The sequence below is a fragment of the Cavia porcellus genome, unplaced genomic scaffold (assembly GCF_034190915.1).
Source record: "Cavia porcellus strain 051 isolate PalLab524CR breed Dunkin Hartley unplaced genomic scaffold, mCavPor4.1 scaffold_21, whole genome shotgun sequence".
Lineage (NCBI taxonomy): Eukaryota > Metazoa > Chordata > Mammalia > Rodentia > Caviidae > Cavia > Cavia porcellus.
This window is the reverse complement of record NW_026947504.1, coordinates 57,754,953-57,774,230: the sequence shown is the minus strand read 5'-3', so window position 1 is coordinate 57,774,230 and position 19,278 is coordinate 57,754,953. Positions and strand designations below refer to the sequence as shown.

Here is a 19,278-nt window from a genome sequence, read left to right as displayed (position 1 = left end):
AAAAGAAATTTTAAAACATAAAAACATTCTAATAACCTATAACTTCTTTCTCGATGCTACAGATACTGGAGCTATATCAGTTACTTTAATTAGCAGTTCTAAGTAGTTTCTTTTAGATGAACTGTACTGTCAGATGTCTAAGAAAGAAATTACTGAACAGCAGTTTTTTTTAAAAATCCATATTTTGTTACTAACATATTCTTAGAAAAGCTATAGATTAGTTTTGAAAAAATTAATTTCTTACTATTCTAAGTTAAGATTCTGTGGTCACAGAAAACAGAAACAAAGTTAAAACCAAAGTCAACTGATAAGAATAAGTGGCTAATCTAAACTTGAATAGCCAAAAGATTTCTAGCTGGACTTAAAAAAAGAGGGTTCTAGTGTTTTTTTTACAAAATACTTGCTGACATAAACATATCTTTCCCGTCCAATCTTTATGTTGGGAGACTGATTCTCCCTCCTCTCTTTCACTGGTCTCTGTCCAAAAGCCCAGCATGAAAGATCTCCTTAGATTGCTTACATGCAGAAATATGCTGTATACAATATCTTTTGTTCTTTCGGCCAATAAAGAACTAGTTATCTTCTACCCAACACAGCAGTCTGTTACACCAGCAACAAAAACCATCAATAACAGTTTTACTAGTCAGGTTTTGTTTTCTGTTTTTTGTTTTTTACTCAGTTTGTGTCTTGGTACTGAGAGATTTGGTTTTTTAAAACCATGAACTAAATTTTGAGCAATTTATTTATAAGAACCATTTGCACAATATTTACAAACACCATCTGGAATTTTCAGAAAGAAGACTGTAAGAGGACCGCATATAATGATCCAGAGTGGAAGGTAGAATCACACGGAAAGTGGACTCATATTAAGAGGAAAAGGCTGCTATTGCTTGAGGTTTTAAATTATTGTTTAAAATTGTTCAGGAGATTCAGTTCCTTCAAAAATAAAACATAGGAAGTTTCAATTAGAAGCATAGTAATGAAAGATGAAATCAAGATACCACTGGTGGAATGGAGGTGACAGTGTGTGAAATGCAGATGGCAGTCTGAATATGGGAAGGAGTAGCAGGAAGCCGCTGAGACAGGTAGCAGCCAGTATTTACCATGGAAACCGTGATAACCGGTGAACATCCCTCGTGGCACAAGGCTTAAGAAGAGGCTGCACTTGCACCTTCTGTGACTTTCAGTAATTGGCCCCGGCAATCCTGCAGACATTAATAAATAACATTTCCACAGACTAAACAAGCCCGCAGCAGCAACAGGGGCTAATCGACAAATCTGTCATGGGCTAAATTTCAAAGGGACTTCTGAAAGACTTGCAAATCAAGGAAAGAAAATGACAGTAATTTATTCACGGGAATAATGCAAAAATAATGATAGTGGAAGTTGAGCCAAAAACTTAATGCACTTTTACACTTAGATCTGGTACTCACTGACGTCCTTGATCCCATGAGACATGCTGTGATGAAGTAAAAATCTTAATAATAAAGTTATTTCATTGTAGATCAGTAAGAAACTATGCAGATGAATGTCACAAATCTGCCAGCACAAAATTAATATTCTAAATATATTGCCAAATTGGAGGGATTAGTGCACCTTCCAACATATTAAGCCTTTTCTACTTTGAACTTAAAAAAATCACAGAAACATGACCCACAGCAAGGAACAGTACAAAAGAGACTGTGGGACTGAAGCTGACTTGTACTGAGTCTTTCAATCTGCATGAGAATCCAACAAGATGAATCTTAATTATCTCTATTTTAAACTTAGAAAACCGAGGTTTGAAGATGTTAAATAAATCGCCTACTACCGGACAAATAATAAGCATAAGAAATAGAAAAGCATATTGACCTTAAACACTAAACAATATCCATTACCACCTATTGCTACTCTAATGCCCAACAAGAGACAAAGACCAGCTAACAAGCATCTCAATAGTGGCATATACTTTCAAATTTCTGGTTCTCTTTTTCTAAAAATTGCATTTTTAAATAAAACTACACATTTATTAGAAGCACGTCTTCTGCTTTTGTAACTGCACCAGATAGTGAAAATACCTATGTGTTTTCATTAGTCTTTGTAATTCCATTACATCAGTGAAACGTCTGTGGAAGATGTTAGGAGATGAGTGGATGGATGGGTGGAAGGTGGGTGGGTGGGTACGTGAGGAGAGTGGCAGGCAAATAGTAATAGCCGTTTTGAAACATCATCTAAATTAGGAAACACAAACACATGCTAGCCTATACGTTAAGACAGGAAAAGGACACCTTTTTTGTCCTTTCATAATGTACATTATTTCAAATGACATCTAAATATTTTAATATAACGATGATAGTTCCAAGGAGAAACACAGATGAAATGTAAGTGCTTTTTCATAGCTGATTTTGAGAGAAATACCTCAACTGTCATCATTCTCAGGATAATGTACTTTGATGAATGATTTAGAGATCTGACAGAGGACAGCAAACTAAGAATTAATGGACTTAAAACAGCAAATTACTCTTTTAAAATGACTTCAATAATATCCCCTGTATCCAAAACACAAAAACGCAAACAAATCAGCTTCCTTCAACTGTTCCTCGATTTTCTATTCTCTGTCCCTTCAGATCATGACAACTAGGTTAAAAAGAAAAATCTTTAATTCAAAATTCTGTATGCAATCATGATTAAGGTATAAGCAGATACCAATAAATTTGCTAGTCTTTTCTGTGTGTGGATAGCCTCACAAAAATATCCTGGTTATTTCTATAAGAACTCCTAAAAAATGTGCTATGACTTTAATGGACATCAAGTATTTTCAGGTGAAGGAAACTGACCATGGCAGAGTACTAGAAAAAGTCACCGTGGCGTTCAGTCACACTAGAATGCCATTCTCTCCCTTGGGGCTGGTCTTCCTTACTCTTCTGCAAGGCAGGTGCTTATGCCACTGAGTTAAATATATTGCCAAATTGAGGCAATCCCCAGCACTCTTCCTTACTCTCCTGAACTAACGCATTCAATATGACCTCCTCTGAAAGCCACCCATATCTGCTCAAGAGTCCACACACATTGTGCACAGCTATCTCCAGTGCTATAAGAAAGGACTTTATCCTACTGATTGTATATTCTCTACACAGAATGCACCCTTCAGAAATGCCAAAGGATAAGAAGATATTAATATGCTGAATACATATTAATATGTGCCACAAAATACTACAAAATACATATTAATGTTAACTAATGCTACAAAATCTTGACAGTATATTAGGCAGGACACTGGCCTAATGTCAGTTTGCTCTTCCCATGTGGATATCAAAAAGAAGCGTGAACATTATCACAGCTGCTAAAATATAAGAAGATTTCTCAAAGCCAGAACTATTTTTTATTTATTCAACACAATTTAAACTACTCAGTATCAGAAAGTGTTCTAGGGACTCAAGATAATAAAACAGAAAAATATCCTTCCCAGCCACTGAGCTTCTCTTTAGTAGTAGAGGTGAATATGAAAGAAAACTCACCGCCTGGTTTATTTGGATGGGCAAAAGTAGGGGAAAAGGGAGCTGGGGCGAGCTATGCTGGCAGCAGAGGTTGCCATGCTGGACCGCACTGCCAGGGCTGGTCTTACCGAGATGTCATCTCAGGCAACCGAAGAGTTTTATTAGATAAAGATATTTTTCTTTTCTTTAAAAATGCATTGGTTAAAAACATTATGTTCTATAAGATGTTAATTATAAGAAAAACACACGCATTGTTCTGTCTAGACTTTCATAATGAAATTTCACAATCTAGTAAATTTAAAAGCTACAACAGAACTAGTGGAAGCTGTTACCTAATGACATTGGGCAGATCTACTATTTCCTTGCAAGGTAAACATTTTTTTCTTGACAGTCACACTTCAACTTTGTTTTAGATACTGATTTTACGTTAAGCACCAAATTTGCTATGATACATTCTCTTATTCATTCTGTGTATGTTATCTATCAACATAATCACTGACTTGTTTCAAGAGCCAAATATGTTCCAACTACTACTCTAAATAATCATTTTAACTAAAAAACAACTCTCTGAGGAAGGTATGATTACTGTCACATTTTAGAGGTAAGTCTGGTTTAAGGGAATTAAATAAGTTTTCAAAGTCACTCAGACAGGAAGGAAAGTGGGATTTAAGACCAGGCCTTTCTCAAATTACAAAGTCCATGCTTTTAACTGAAACATCCTACTGCCTCAAACATGACAGCAATTACGTTATATAGCATTTCGGTGTACAAACAACATAGAAAAAAACTCTCATAATAAAAGTTTTAATGCAAATATAAAGCAAAACAAACCCACAGAAGCAAAATACAGCCACCGCTTTTAGAGACCGCCTTGGGAATCTATGATGTAAACATAAGTAGTGGTGCCAGAAGGGTCATTATGATAGGGAAATGGAAATAAAATGCACTGATAAAAACAAAAGTAAACCACATCCTTCTGTCTCTAAGAGCATCTCTAATTTCAAAGATGTTCCTTTTAAATGAAACTAGCATAAAAAGGAGAAATGTAATATACATCACTAGATCAATTATGGTGATAATTATTAAACCCACTGATTAACAACTAGTATAAAGTTAGCACGCATAATGATACATACTTGTCATTCCAAGCCTGTCTGATCTTAGGATAACAGCCATTTTTCTATGATATGAACAGACTACTCAAAGCCAGAAAATTGGTTTCATGCTAAGGAAAATGAGTCTCCTTAGTAAAATAGATAATTCTGTATCTTACCTTCAAATTTCTTCGAGTTGAAAACTAAAACATAAATTTGTTTTTATTGAAAGGGATTTTTTACATACTATTATTTTTGATAGGTTCCAAACAGATGAGTTTTAAACAGATGGTTTTAATGATACTTTTTCTTTAAAATAGCTTAGTATACAGTTGGTCCTCATTGTAAAAGTTATATTCTATAAAGGCTCTGCAACACTGAATTAACAGACACTGAACCACGGGCATTAGAGGAAATACAGAATTCAGTTCCTGCAAATCTTTGGTCAAATTTTCAGCAGTTAATCAGTATAAAACCTTGCTATGTAGGTGTTTCTGTCTAAAAAACATCTTTTTCTCTGAAAAACATGTGTGTTTGACTTATTACATTGAACTCAGGCCAAGAGCACTATAATCCATGCCAGTACAAAGCTTAGTTTTCAAAAGGCCTATCATAACTTTGTTTGTAGGAACATTGGAAGCACTTCAGCACTAAACTGGAGACCGTGTTAACCAGCAGAATCACCAACATAAAGCGTAACAATGCTGGATAAGTGTCACTAAATGGATCATGAAAAGGGTAACTGTCTACACTATGAGCACTGACATAAAGGCAGAGTGTCACACGGTTCACCCCCAGCCGGAACATGTACATTAAGCAACTTAAATTTTCACTTTCTGCATCTCCACTAAAAACCACAGAAACACCACAGAACTGGTTTTGAAATCAGAAATAAATTTCAGTGAGTAGCCAAATTAGCAAACACGGAAGATGCAAGAAGGATCAAACGGATAAAACGTTAAGTTCACATGCAGTGTTTTTTAATGTGAAGGATAGCAAATATTGTGTTGGATTTAATAACATCAGCAATTTGCAACAAAGATTGACCCACACCTGACTTCTGACCTCACAGTAATATAAAGTCACCGTTTTACTAATATTTGTCACATGAGATAAGCCATTATCAATCTGGGCCAAGTATTATGTCTTACAAACTCAAAATAAATTTCAATGGTTTGTGTATATAAAGCATTTCTAACAGACATGTATACTTTGCTGAAAAAAAGCAATGTTTTTCCAAAAAGTACATTTTATCAAATGAGTTCTCAGTAATATTCTGTCAAAGTATAATCATTTCCTAAGTATTTTTGTTCAAATAGGTTTGACCCAATAAGCAAAGCTTTCTATTATCAATGTTTTCTTAAAAAATTATAGTCAACTTATTAAAGAGACAAATTAAAAACCTAGATCATTCCTCAAGTTAAACTGTTTACAGATCACCTTATTCTATTTACCAATATCTGGCAAAGATTCAACAAATTCTCTTAACAGTCTTTTGACTTTATTATCAATATTTAACCTTTTGCTAATAATAAAATGTACGCTATGCAAACTTTTAGCTTTTAACCTCTAAACAGCATCTTCACAATAATTATATTTATGAATGTGGATCTCACACCTATGGGTTAAATAAATAAATATGGGTTAAATAAAAAAGGTTTTATTTTTACAAAAAGTTTAAATTGTTGAATTATTATCATTCAGTTCTTTATATAGAGAAAGAAAAATTGCATGGTACTAGGTGATCATCACCCAACTTCTCACTCCACTGACAAAATCTCAACAGTCGGAGAACTTGCAGAAGTACCTCCCCTATGGCTGTGAACACTGAATAAACCACCTGTCTGCAGAGCAGACCACCTCCTCACACCATGCCTGAGTGCAAGAGGACAGTGCCCAGGCCATTCTCCGTTTACTTGCCGCCCTAGTCTTCCCTCTCAAAGAAAGAAAGGCTCTTTCTCCTTAAAAGGTCACTTCACTGCAAGAATGCCCTCACTTGTCCTCCAGATCCCGCTCCAGCTAGTGCTTCGTTCGTTGGAAAGGATTTGTTTCAAAGTACTATTTTGTTGTTTTCATTACTGGGTTTGTTTACCCAGAGTCAATTGTTCAGGATGGTCTTGAACTTGTGATCCTTCTACCTCAGCCTCCTAAGTAGCTGGGATTACAGGTGTGTGCTACTGGGTTCAGCTGATTTTACGATCAAACTTGCAATGGAATTGCAACTGTACTTCTTTAATTAATACTCACATAACTAGCACTAAGTGCTATCTGCTCACCACTATGCTAAACCATCAGAGAAACTATCACAGCAACCTGTCCCACCCCCGATCTCTGTGGCTGTTTCTGTTCTTGCTATTCAGTTCTTGTTTACTCACCTCACCCCAGTAGCACTTATGTGAACATTTCATGTGCATATATCACAGGGCCTTTGCATGCGCTATTCTTTCTGTTTGCTATACTCTGCCTCCAGTTAACTACATGGCACTTTCTCCACAAAAATAAGTCCACATAGTACACTGTACTAACACAAGGTTCTCCAAATGTCCCCAAGAATTTATCAGGGGTCCAGTTGGCAAACATTTTTTAAAACCCTGGTTATAGAATGATTTCACCATTTTTTTAGGACTGATCATGAAATACCAAATTTTTCTTCCCACAGTAGCAAAGAACATACTACTCAATCCACGCTTTCAATTGCACCTGAAAAAAACGAAACCAAACAAAAAAACACAGCAGATAACTTTGAGACTTTACATTTGGAAATATTCCAGCAGACACTCAGTTTAACAGACAGAATTTTTAAATACACACAGTGTATTCCATCTTCAAAATAATCTGGATTGTATATTTGAAGTTAGCCATAACTAAATATGCTCTACTTAAATCTCCTATAGAATTGCAGTCACAAAGTCAAAATCTAGATTATGTCTGTGTCATGCAAGAAAAAATGTGGCAAGCACCTCCCCCAAGTCTATGTTATATAGGTGATGGGAATATCTATTTCATTCCTCATCCCCACTCTGCAAAAAGCAGGAAAGAAAGAAGAGGAGAGGAGAGGAGAGGAGGGGAGGGGAAGGGAGGGGAGGGAACCACACTTCTTGTCTCTCCAAAAAACACCGGATAGCTTTTTCCTACTAATCTGGAGAGCACTTTTGCCTTTGACAGTAAAATTTTATAACTATTCTTGCTGTTCTGCCTGCCAGAAAGCTTAAGACCAAATTTACAACTTATCTTTAACTGTACCTGACACTCTGTATATTAACCTACTAGCTTTCCTCTTGATCTCATAGTCCTCTTTAAGTCATATTTTACCTAAGCTTGATACGCAGAGTGGAAGATGAGAAAACACAGTATGTACAGATAAATCAGACAGAAATAAGAGAGGATGAAATGAAGTACTTCCAAGGTATGAAGACAGCTGTCTTACTTGAGGAATAGAAGGGTTTGGCATGCGGAGCAGAGGAAGACAGTGACAGAGAGCACGAGTGGATCGCCACAGCACTGCCTGGGCTGCTCTGAGACGGGATGTCTTTACAGTTTATGTCAATTCACTAAGATACCTGTTGAAGTCACCTGATCAACAGTACCCTTACCATTTCTACCAAAATATATTACACACATATGCATATGCACACATTCTCTTTCTTTACTGGTTTACTTTCCTTCATTAGGCTTATGAATCTACAACGTGTATCAAATGAATTTGTTTTTTATTAACTTCTCTCTTAAAACAGTACATACTCTATAACAGAGATTTTTGTTATTTTACCATCCCAGGACTTACAGTAGTACTCAATAAATACTGACTTAAAGAACAGAAAGGTAGATTAGTTCCACACTGAGAAAGATTTATTAAGCCATGCTAAGAAATTTAGATTTTATCCCACGAATAGTGGGTAATGTCTAAGAGCTTACACAAGACATATTATATATCATACTTCCCTTTCAGGAAGATAACTCTACCAATGAAGTACAAAATAAGAGTAGAAAGGAAAACCATGGAAAAATCCAAGTGATAAATTATAAAGGTTAAGTAACATTAGGATAAGCAACATAGGGAAGAGAGATGAATTGATGAGAGATACAGAGCAAGCATGGGAGGAACAGAACATCATACTAGTGAAACCAAGCATCAAACAGGTCACATGATTACTGTGTGGTCCTTGGACAAGTTATTTATCTAATTCTTGGTTTCCCCATTTCTAAAATGGGCAGAATCACTGTACTTACCTCTTGCATAGTTTTATTAGGAGGATTAAATGACATCTGTATGAGAATACAGAATCGATTGATTTCAGTAACAGGGTCAGTGAGTGCACACCATGAGGACAGGAGCTATGTTTTGCACAATGTTGTACCCCAGAGCTTGCACTCTGCCTAGACAGCAGGCACTGAACACATATTTGTTACAAGCAAGTAAATTAATGAAGAGGATTAGCCAAAGAGTCAAGGTTATTGAACAATAAGTCATTTTCTTCCAAAGAATGTAACAGTAGTGGAGAGAAATCTGACCAGGGATCGAGGAGACTGCACAAATCTGCCCATTTGAGCACCTGGAATGTGAAGGCTCCCACTATAGGCGGTGTCTTGTAAGCAAAAGAAATAAAGACCCAGGACTCAGCAGAGGACGGGCTGCAGGAAGACTGACACAGACTAACCTCGTTTATTAGGTCAACTAAGACACAGATAAATACCATTCCTAGGAAACATATGCCACTAGAAAAAGGAATCAGGGATACAGACTCTTTAGTTATAAAGCTAGGAAGAAAGGTAAGAAAACGTTTAAGTTTTGAAAGCAGAAGAAGATAGGAGGAGAAAAGAGTCAACAGCATCTAAATTTGGCAAGAAACACAGCTGAGTAAGAACTAAAAAACACCCCTGAAATTTTAGCAACTCATTATTAAGGAAGTTTGCAAAAGAAGTTTCATGCAGGGGAGGGCAGACCAAAGCCAGCCAGCAGTGGACAGAGGGGTAGATACAGTTCAGTAGGGCAAATGAGGCTTCAGGAAAAAGATCAATATAAGATCCAGTGGAGTTAGCCTCAGAACCACTCAAAACCTGACCAGGCCATTTACTCCACCAAACCTCCAGGTGATCCTTTAAGGCCAGTAGTGCATTTTATAAGACATACTTTGATGTACAATACTCCAGAAACAAGTTAGCCCTAACCAAAGTCATCAGATAGAGTGAGCCTATCTTTACCACCCCTATAGGATGACTTTGGGAACATTCAGAAAACCTTTCAGTAGTTTGCTTCACAGTAGGAAGACATTTTTTAAAATTACAAAAATAATGACCAGTGAAAATATAACATTTTTATCAAACCTTTTTGGTAATCAACAAAGGACAGTAGCCTTTATACTCTACTAATTAAAGTATTTAAAAGATACATGTATCAGGAGTCACTGAATTGCCAAGATTTTAGACAAAATCCTAAAGCTAATTAAAATTATACACAAAAAGTATACTGTGCATTTCTTTAATCATTATCACTATCCTACAAAGTGTGAAACACTATATCCATTTTGCAAATGCAAAACCCACAATCCAGACTGATAAAGTAGATAGGTCGGAGAATGCAAACTGCTATTACAAACAAGGTTTGTATGTCAGGGGCTCAACACAATTAAAGTCTATCTCCCTCTTTGGTCACACTCGGCTGTAACTAGTAGAGGTTGAAGGGAGGAACACACAGATCTCAGCTCCATGAAGTCATTCAGGGAAACAGTATTTTCTCACTGGATAACCTGTACCTAGCTGGCTCTGAGCAAAGAAGCAGAGTGCAAAGTGTTCTCCAAACAGCTGCAGAGGCCAAGCGACAGATGCCACCCTAACCTGGCCAGAACCATACATCTAATCCACTCAACTGCAAGAAAGAAATGAAGTCTAACTGGAGTCCAGGTTGAACAAGAGAAATACAGAAACGGATGGGCACCGCATTCCCTGCCACCATGCGCCCCATTTTTGAGGTCACCTCACAGTGTATTGCAGCGCTGACAACCGTCCATACCCACACTGTCCAACAGCTCTCAGGCTACTCTGTGTTGCTGCTTATTTCATTTACTGAACCTGCAATTTTAGCATTACTTTTATAATGCATAAAGTACAGGCTAAGCACTCTCTGCAGTAACCTACCCTGACTGTTAACTCACTGCCAAATTTCTAGCAGCTTCAACCATTCACCACTTTGTCCCTACGGACCTCTGCCTTACGGTTCACACCTTGTCTTTGTAGCTGTGGGTCTTTCTACTTAAAATACTCATCCCCCAGTGGTCCACACTGCCTAAGAGATTGTCACCTTCTCCTTCACAACTCCTTCCCTGTTCCCCACTCCCCCAGCTTTATTTTCTTCAATAACACTTCTTATATACTGTGCTCTCTACCTTTCGGTAAATTCACGATTCTCCCTATATTCAAAGATAAGTTCCAGCCAGGGATGGCAGTACATACCAGCTACTAAAGAGGCTGAGGCAGGAAGCACAGCAAATTCAAAAGCTAGGCTGGGCGACTTCATGAGATTATCTCAAAATCAAAAAGAGTAAGGGCTGGGATGTAGCCCAGAAGTCCCTGGGTTCAATCCCCAGTACTGTGGAGAGGGGACGGGAGGAGAGAGGAGGAGGCGGGAGGAAAGGACAGGGAGAGGAGCAGAAAAAGCCACATGAAGCAGAAGCTCTTGTCTGTTTTGCTCACTGTTCTATCCCTGTGACAGTGCTTGGAACGCTGTAACGATTTTTTGAGTGTAAACTGAGGGGCAATACAGGAATAAAAGGGGGAAAATATACACAAGCAGGCACGTGCTGTTGAAGATGCTCTCATTCCGAAGCTACATTCATCATGCCCATTTCACCACTGTGCTTCACAAACTGCAGAACTATTTATATGCTTACACATGTAACAAATATTACAAGGTTACATAATTTTGAAGTGTTACAGGAGTTTGTACCAATAACCTATTTCAGCACACTATACTTTGTATGCTAGCATGCTCTCTGCTGAGGTATATATTCTCACACACTTTTTTTCCAGATAAGGGTCAAGTGGTGAAAACCGGGCCCACAAAAACTGTGATTTTCATTTCTTAGCCAGTTAAAAATAAATGTTACTCTGCTTCCTCCAATATATCTTAACAAGCCAAATGGAAAATTATATAATATTTTTCAAAGCTGTATTATGATCTTTGAAAAGTAACATTTTGCCTTACAGAAGTAAAACTGTTTCCTCTGAAATCCTGTTTGCAGAGTTAAGAACCTAGAAGCACCTTTCTTAATTAGTTCTGAAGATTTTTTTCAAATGATTCAACTACACTGCTAAATTTTGTTATTAAATCTACAAGGTTTTTTGTTGGAGTTTTGGGGTCTTCTGTGTAGAGTATCATGTCATCTGCAGATAATGATCATTTAACTTCTTCCTTTCCTAGCCTATTACTTTTATTTTTTTCTCTTGTCTAATTGTTCTAGCTAATGTTTCTAAACTATACTGAGTAGGAGTGACGATAGTGGACATTCTGTGAGACTTTTATAGCTAAATGGATGTAACTTGAGATCATACTCATTAGTGAAATAAATCAGACTCAAATGTGTAAACATCATCTCACTAGATGATGTAGTGAAGAAAAGGGTCAATAGCATCTAAATTTGATGCTCACTGAGAAGCTGAACAAGTAAATAAGACCCAAAATGTACAACAGATATTGTGAACTGGGAAGAAAGTGTTCAAAAGAGAAGAGAAACTGTGATGGAGGAAAGAGGAAAGAAAGAAAGAAAGAAAGAAAGAAAGAAAGAAAGAAAGAAAGAAAGAAAGAAAGAAAGAGAAAGAAAGAAAGAAAGAGAAAAGGAAAAAAATACGTATTATATATATAAACAAGATAGGTAAGGTAGATATACTGCTAATTTCTCTTAGTTCATTGAAAAGAAAGGTTTGTACTAATATTGTTTGGGAACTGTCTCATGCTTATAATTTGAACCCTGAGTAACTACTCTGAAGATAACTATTACTATGCAATGTATTAATTATTGTTACTCTCCTATTTTGTTTTAAAATTCTATTTTTCTTTGTTCTTTTTATAATGAAAAAAAGTCCAGTGATTCTTTGTTCATTTTAATTAAAATCAATATAAATTTCAGCTACAGTTTTCAATTCCAAATCAATTTCAAATGCTTACTCTTAGGCTTGTCACTAAAAATAGGATTCAAATGTATAATGGCACAATGGAATCTAAAACAAAAGGGAAGAGAGATGCTCAGAGATTAATAAAATTAAATAAAGACAGGCAGGAAGAAGAAAACAGCAGAAGAGAGAAGGAATTTCAGGGAGAAGGGAGGTATGGAGAGGCCACAAGAACATCACAGGCCAGTTCTGAAGCTTTGAAACAAGGCATGCAGGGCAGGCATCTGCTGACAGCCTCTGAGACCAGGGAAGGACACTACTTAGAAGGCTGCTTTTGAGGTCTAGCTCTCCCATTCACTTAGCAGGTAATCTCAAACTCAGGTTCCATCTTCTAATTTTAAAAACACAGTTTTACACAACTGTTAAACAAAGACCATCAGCTCTGTAAATAATAAAATGCTAAGTAGAAAAGTACTTTTAAATTTCTGAAATAGCTGGACATGGCAGCGTACATCTATAATCCCAGCTACACTGGAACTGAAGGATCATTTCAGCAGGGAGTTCGTGGCCAACTTAGGTAACATAACGAGACCAGACTTTTAAAAAAAATTTAATCTGAAATAAATGCATCAAACTTATACTTAAAGAACTTATTATACTAAACTACATTCTGGCAGTATGGAAAGTCCTGGTACTCAAATGGCTCCACTGGAGGTCAGTGACTCCAAATGCATGGATGGTAAACTAATCACATTTCCTCGACAAGAGTCAGACTGAACATACAACTCAGTACTGGAGTGCTACCCTGGCATGCAAAAACCCTACATCTAATCTTCACTACTAGAAGAAAAAAAAAAGCCTATCACATTTCAAAATACCTTCATAGCAAAAAGCAGAGGGTATATTTTCCATCTATGTTCACGTGGGGAAAAAAAGGCTTTACGTAAATGGAAACAAAGTATGCTGAATTCTAAATTAAAGTTATTATTAATAAGATTTGGTTGCCATTTTAAGCCATTGAACCATATCAAAAGTATAACTGTATCTCAAGTGACTAAACAGAGTAAAATATTCAATATCCAAAAAAAACCAAACCAGTTTACCAGAGAAAAACATAATGTACTAACATGTTATGGTCTTTTTCAAAGGCCTATTTTTAGATGTAAAACAATCTCTCTTTAATTAAAATCTTTGCTTATAAACATGTTTCCTGAGTAAGTAAAGCCTAACAGATCCACTACAAGTGCAATGCCGCACCCTGGAAACCGAAAGGATTCCCGAGTCATTTATAATGCTGGTTTCGTATAACCTTTCACCGCCTCCACCACGACAGCAAACATGCAACCTTAAACTAAGTAAAAGCTTTCTAAATTTAGATACTTTCAAATAAGGCATCTTAAGTTGTATGTAAAGGTTTAGTAAATTATTTATGTCTCTTATCTTTAATAATGGGATATCATGTTTAATTTGTAATCAAAATGGAAAGAAAGCTGTTATACCATATATTCCTGGACTAAGAGTCAGAATTTCCAGTCTATATTTAGTTCACATTAAAATGGAAGCAAAGACACAAACCCAGCTAAAAATAAAAAGTTCTGCAAAGATGAGATCTTTTTTAATGGACTGAAAGTTAGCTTTATTTGGTCCCACAAATGCTGATCATGCTTAGCAGCACCTTAACTCGATGCTGTTCTGCAAACCTAACTTAACTATCTTCTCTCTCCCCGAACAGAGGGCCAGTCAACTACAGTTCACAGACCGGGTCCACTGGACACATCCTCCCAGCACCAGATTTTATTTAGTCAACAACTGGGGGTTTTTACATGTTTAAATGGGTTAATACAAAAGAAAAAACCAAGATTTTTAAAACCTAAAAATTCACATTTAATTTTACTGAAACAGCACTCCTACTGAACTATCAATCGCCTATAGCAGCATATAATACACCGGCAGTGGTGGGTAATTATTTTTTTCTTTATTAAGGTATAACTGACAAAAACATACTGTCTGTGGTATATGACATAATATTCTGTCATCTATATTTTGTGAAAGAATTATCTTTCTTTAAGATCTACTCAGCACTTTTCAAGCATATAATAAACTATTAACCACATTCACCAAGCTCTATTACAACAGCGCTTATTCTGTTGCTCAGAATAAGTTCCAGAACTTAGTTCATCTTGTCTCACTGATACCACAAATTTTGTAATATTTACTAGCTGGTCCTTTGTAGAAAAGTTGGCCGGCTTCTGCACCAGATGAATGTTAATTATTACTTGAGATAGCTTCCTACCTCTTTGCTGATCAAAATGTAACTTTCCATTTGTCTCTCACTTTGTACTGAGTTTCTGAACCATAAAGTTGCCATTCCCATTTTATTTTCATTTCTTAATAGTATTCTGGCCATGTTTCTGTTTCTTACACTACTTGGATCATTACCTACTTATAACATTTCCGTCTAGAATTACAGCTAAAAGTTTCAAACAATATTTTCAGCCTTACTCTGTTTCAGTTTTAAATGCTGGATGTGAACCATCATGACCACCTAATGTGCTGCCACCTACAATTTGAGAGGCACTAAGCAAATCTTTCCTATCTACCAAGGGTTTATGGTAAAAACGTTTTAATTGCATACACTTTATCTTACCAAGTAGAGAAACATGCCAATCAGTATTTTCACATGTTGCCTTACCACAAAGGTACACAAAAGTTTATTTGCACATTCGTCATGTTAAACTAAAATCAACATACAAAAAAAAAGGAAAGAAAGAGAAAATGAAAGGAAAAAAAGAAAGAAACAAAAGAAACCAACATGTTAGATAGGCATGGTGGCACATGCCTATAATCCCAGCACTCTGGGAGGTTGAGACTAGAGCATCAAAAGTTTGAGCCCCTCCTGCACAACTTAGTGAGACCTTGTCTCAAAATAAAAACTATGAAAAGAACTAAGCATGTAGCTCAGTGCAAAAGTCCTGGGTTCATTCCTCAACGGCAAGGGGCCGCATGAACGACACATACTAACTGAAGAACTGATCATTACTCTTTTTCTACTGGCATTAAAAAGAGGTCTATCGGGTATGTTTTCCCTAAATTTAAAAACTCATTTATGGATGCTGTAACTAAACGCAAGAATACACACAATTATAAAGAATAAAATGAGAATAATGATATACCTAAATAGGAGGTATTTTTAATACGTGAAACATTAGAACCTTTGCTAAGAGGTCTCAATGACTGAAAATCATCATGGTGGTCTCCATTTATTTGTTCACCATTTGGCTTATGACACTTGAGCAACCAACCCTGACCATTCCTGCAAAATGAAAGATTGTTGGATTCATGAGTCAACAAAAAGCACACAGAGCTTTCCTATTCATGTTCAAAACCCAAATGGTCTGAGTTTGCCTTAGCATCATTTTAAAACGTCTCATTCTCAGTACTTACTTGTGAAATTCTCCACAATGTCTGAGCACAAAATCCACAAACTCAGAAATAACAGAAGAGGGTGAAAAGGAGAAAGAGCTGAGAAGCATATTCCTGCTCCTGCGTGGCTTTCCCACACCAGCACCACTTTGGCTTGAGTGTGGTATTTTGCATTTAGGAAGTAAATGCAGCCAGTAAAATTACCCAGCCTTCACCACCTGGGGATCCACATCCGCCTACCTGCAATCCCAGTCAGCTGATACAGAGAAAGGGAAAAAGTCAAAAACAGAAAAACAAAGAGGACAGCAAAAACGCACACAGAAACCAGGGAGGGAAATGGAAATGGAACAGAGTAAACACTATGGGGATGTGACACGCTGCTACGAAATACATGAGGACAAGCCACACTAATTTTAAAGGCACAGGAGTCCCAGTCTATTTTAAAAAGCAACATAGCCAAGGAGAGCGTGAGACTATAGTTCAATTACTGGTACCAAAAATAAAAAAAATTTTAAAAGCAACATATCCAAGAGGAGAGGAAGGCGAAGTACAAGGAATTAAGATGTACTATGTACATGTGCCAACTCCACACAATGAGTGAAATCATGATGTACCACAAACGTGTAGTAATAAAAACACATTTAAAAATAAAATAAAAAGCAACATATCCGCTACACTACACAAAAAACTAAGGTTAGTGTGATGTCCTAGAACAATGCTTACTTGATAGAGAACTTGATAGAAAAATCACACAAAATTCCTGTATTTGATCGTTGGATGTAGTGGTAGCACAATTTCATATGGTTCAGCATAATATAATGCAATATGCCACCATTATTAAAAATTACATATATGCTATTAAGTCTCCAAGGAAGAAACAAGATTATACAATGCTTCCTTAGAATTTTTAAAGTGTAAATATCATACATATGTATGTCTTTAAATAAATATAAATTATATTTAAGATATATACATGTACACTATATATTTTGCATATCTATATTTTTATGTATCAATATGTATCATAAATATATTTATACATATAAACAGCAATGTACATTATATATACATACATATGTAGCACATGTTTACACACACAAGAATTTTCTGGAAACACAACACATTACCAGTGACTGTCCTTGAGAGGGAAACCAAAGGTCTGAGGGAGAAGGAGCTGACTTTCACTGGATACTCTCCATAACCATGTGGCTCCTCATACTAAATGTTTATTATATGCAACTATTACAGCCTTAATTGAGAAAAAGTCTTAACATTTTGAAATGCCACAAGTAATTTAATGTCCTTTTTCAATATTCAAATCATTTAACACATTAATTCATTCTTGTATTCAAAGGTAATAAATTGGTGGCTTTTTCAGTCCAAATGTAAACTAGCAAGCAAACAGCTTCATGAGTCTAAAGACCTTAAAAGGAACTAAATTGGCTACAGCCTGTGTTTTAACAATAATATTCAAATACCCGATGCATTATACGTAAGCATGCATATACGTAGATGGTCATTCAGTTACATTTTTTTTACCTCTGTGTACACATACTCTGCTTTAGGGTTATGTATATTTATGCACAAATACTTAAAACAATATGCATATAAATACATACACGTAAGGATGTGTGTAACTATAGGCAAGTGTGTAAGACTGAAACCATTACTAGTAATTTCAATCTATCTGACTCAGTGATCCCTCGGGAATCTTCAGGATATGTGAACCAGTGTTGACTTAACAATGACTAGACTCTGTGGTAGAGTTAAAGGCCCCCTTCTTTCAGGTTCTTTAATCTTACACACTGATGAAAGTATGATGGAGTTCAAGACAAGGAATATTCCCTTAACACTCATCTAGATTATAACTGAATACTGGTAACCAAAAGTTAAATTGAAGAATCTTCATTCTACAAATTCTCCAATTGCCCTCATCTTATTCCCTGAGGAGATATTCCCTGGATTGTGGAATGTGAGACTGTGAGGCTTACTGGTCTCAGCAATCTAAGGTCTGGTGTCAGGTGCTCATACACGAAAATCCTGATAAACATGAATCCTTACAGTCAATGTACATTGAATTTCTGACATTTGATACATCTTTTGAAATTTAAGTATCATTTCAATGATTGGTAATTATCTATTAATCCTGACAAAATATGCTTTTATTACAAAGTGTAACAAAAAAATGTTTTCTACATTTACTTTAGTCTTTACAAACGATCTCTGTGCTAAACCATGGATAACACCAAACTTAAGGAGCTCAATTTTAGCTATTACCACAATTCATAAAATCCACAAATGTTAGCATTATTACCAACGAACTTTTTTGACTTTATTTACTTGATTCAGCTCAGAGCTATCTCCAAATTTTCTTTCAAACAGTATAAATTCTAATTCATCTCGATTTAAGTATGGATGTATATACGTACGCCGTTTTTTATATTTTTTGTTTATATGTTCCAGATACTTAATACAGTCATCTTGGGAAACTGGTACATATAGATATGGTATCTGGTTAATTTTTACTTCCCCTTCTCCTCCCCACATACCATTTTTAAAAACCTGCTATTATTATCCATTATTAACCCAGTTTTACAAACTTCAAAAAATAGAATCCAAATATTAAAAGCACTATTAGGAAAATCACTATATTGCTTACCCTTTATCTTCTTTAAAATGCATTAGATTTCAAATCTTTTATTAATTAAAAATGCTATACAACTCGTAAATATCTTTATTAAAGAATGACAAGATGTGTGCTTCAGAAAAATAACTTAGTAAAATGACTTCAATAAGAGCACGCGTTGAGTCTCTAACAAAGACATTTCAACAGTTATTCACGTGTATGCTTCCACATATTTTAGAAAATTAGCAGACCACTACAACAAACACTAATCCATAGGCATACAATGAAACTTGTATTTCCATACAAGAGTCCACTGACCTTAGGAAACCAATTGCCATGCAAATAGCTGCAGAATGAATTAACTTTTTAAAGAGGGCACCTAATCCTAACATTTTATTGATTCCTTCTTCAAATTCCTAAGATTTAAAACTAAGATGAACATTAGACTACACAATTCTTTGCTAACCACAAGCATTTACTTCATGTGTATGACACACAGGTCGACACAAGCTCCACACAGGAGTAACAAACACAACAAGCCAATCTTCACGGA

The 19,278-nt window shown here is 36.0% G+C and overlaps 1 protein-coding gene across 9 annotated transcripts in view; it reads right to left on the bottom strand.

Moving 5' to 3' along the window:
• The window catches only part of Dgkh (diacylglycerol kinase eta), a 173,880-nt gene that overhangs the window by 153,226 nt on the left and 1,376 nt on the right, over positions 1-19,278 (bottom strand). The window lies entirely within an intron of this gene.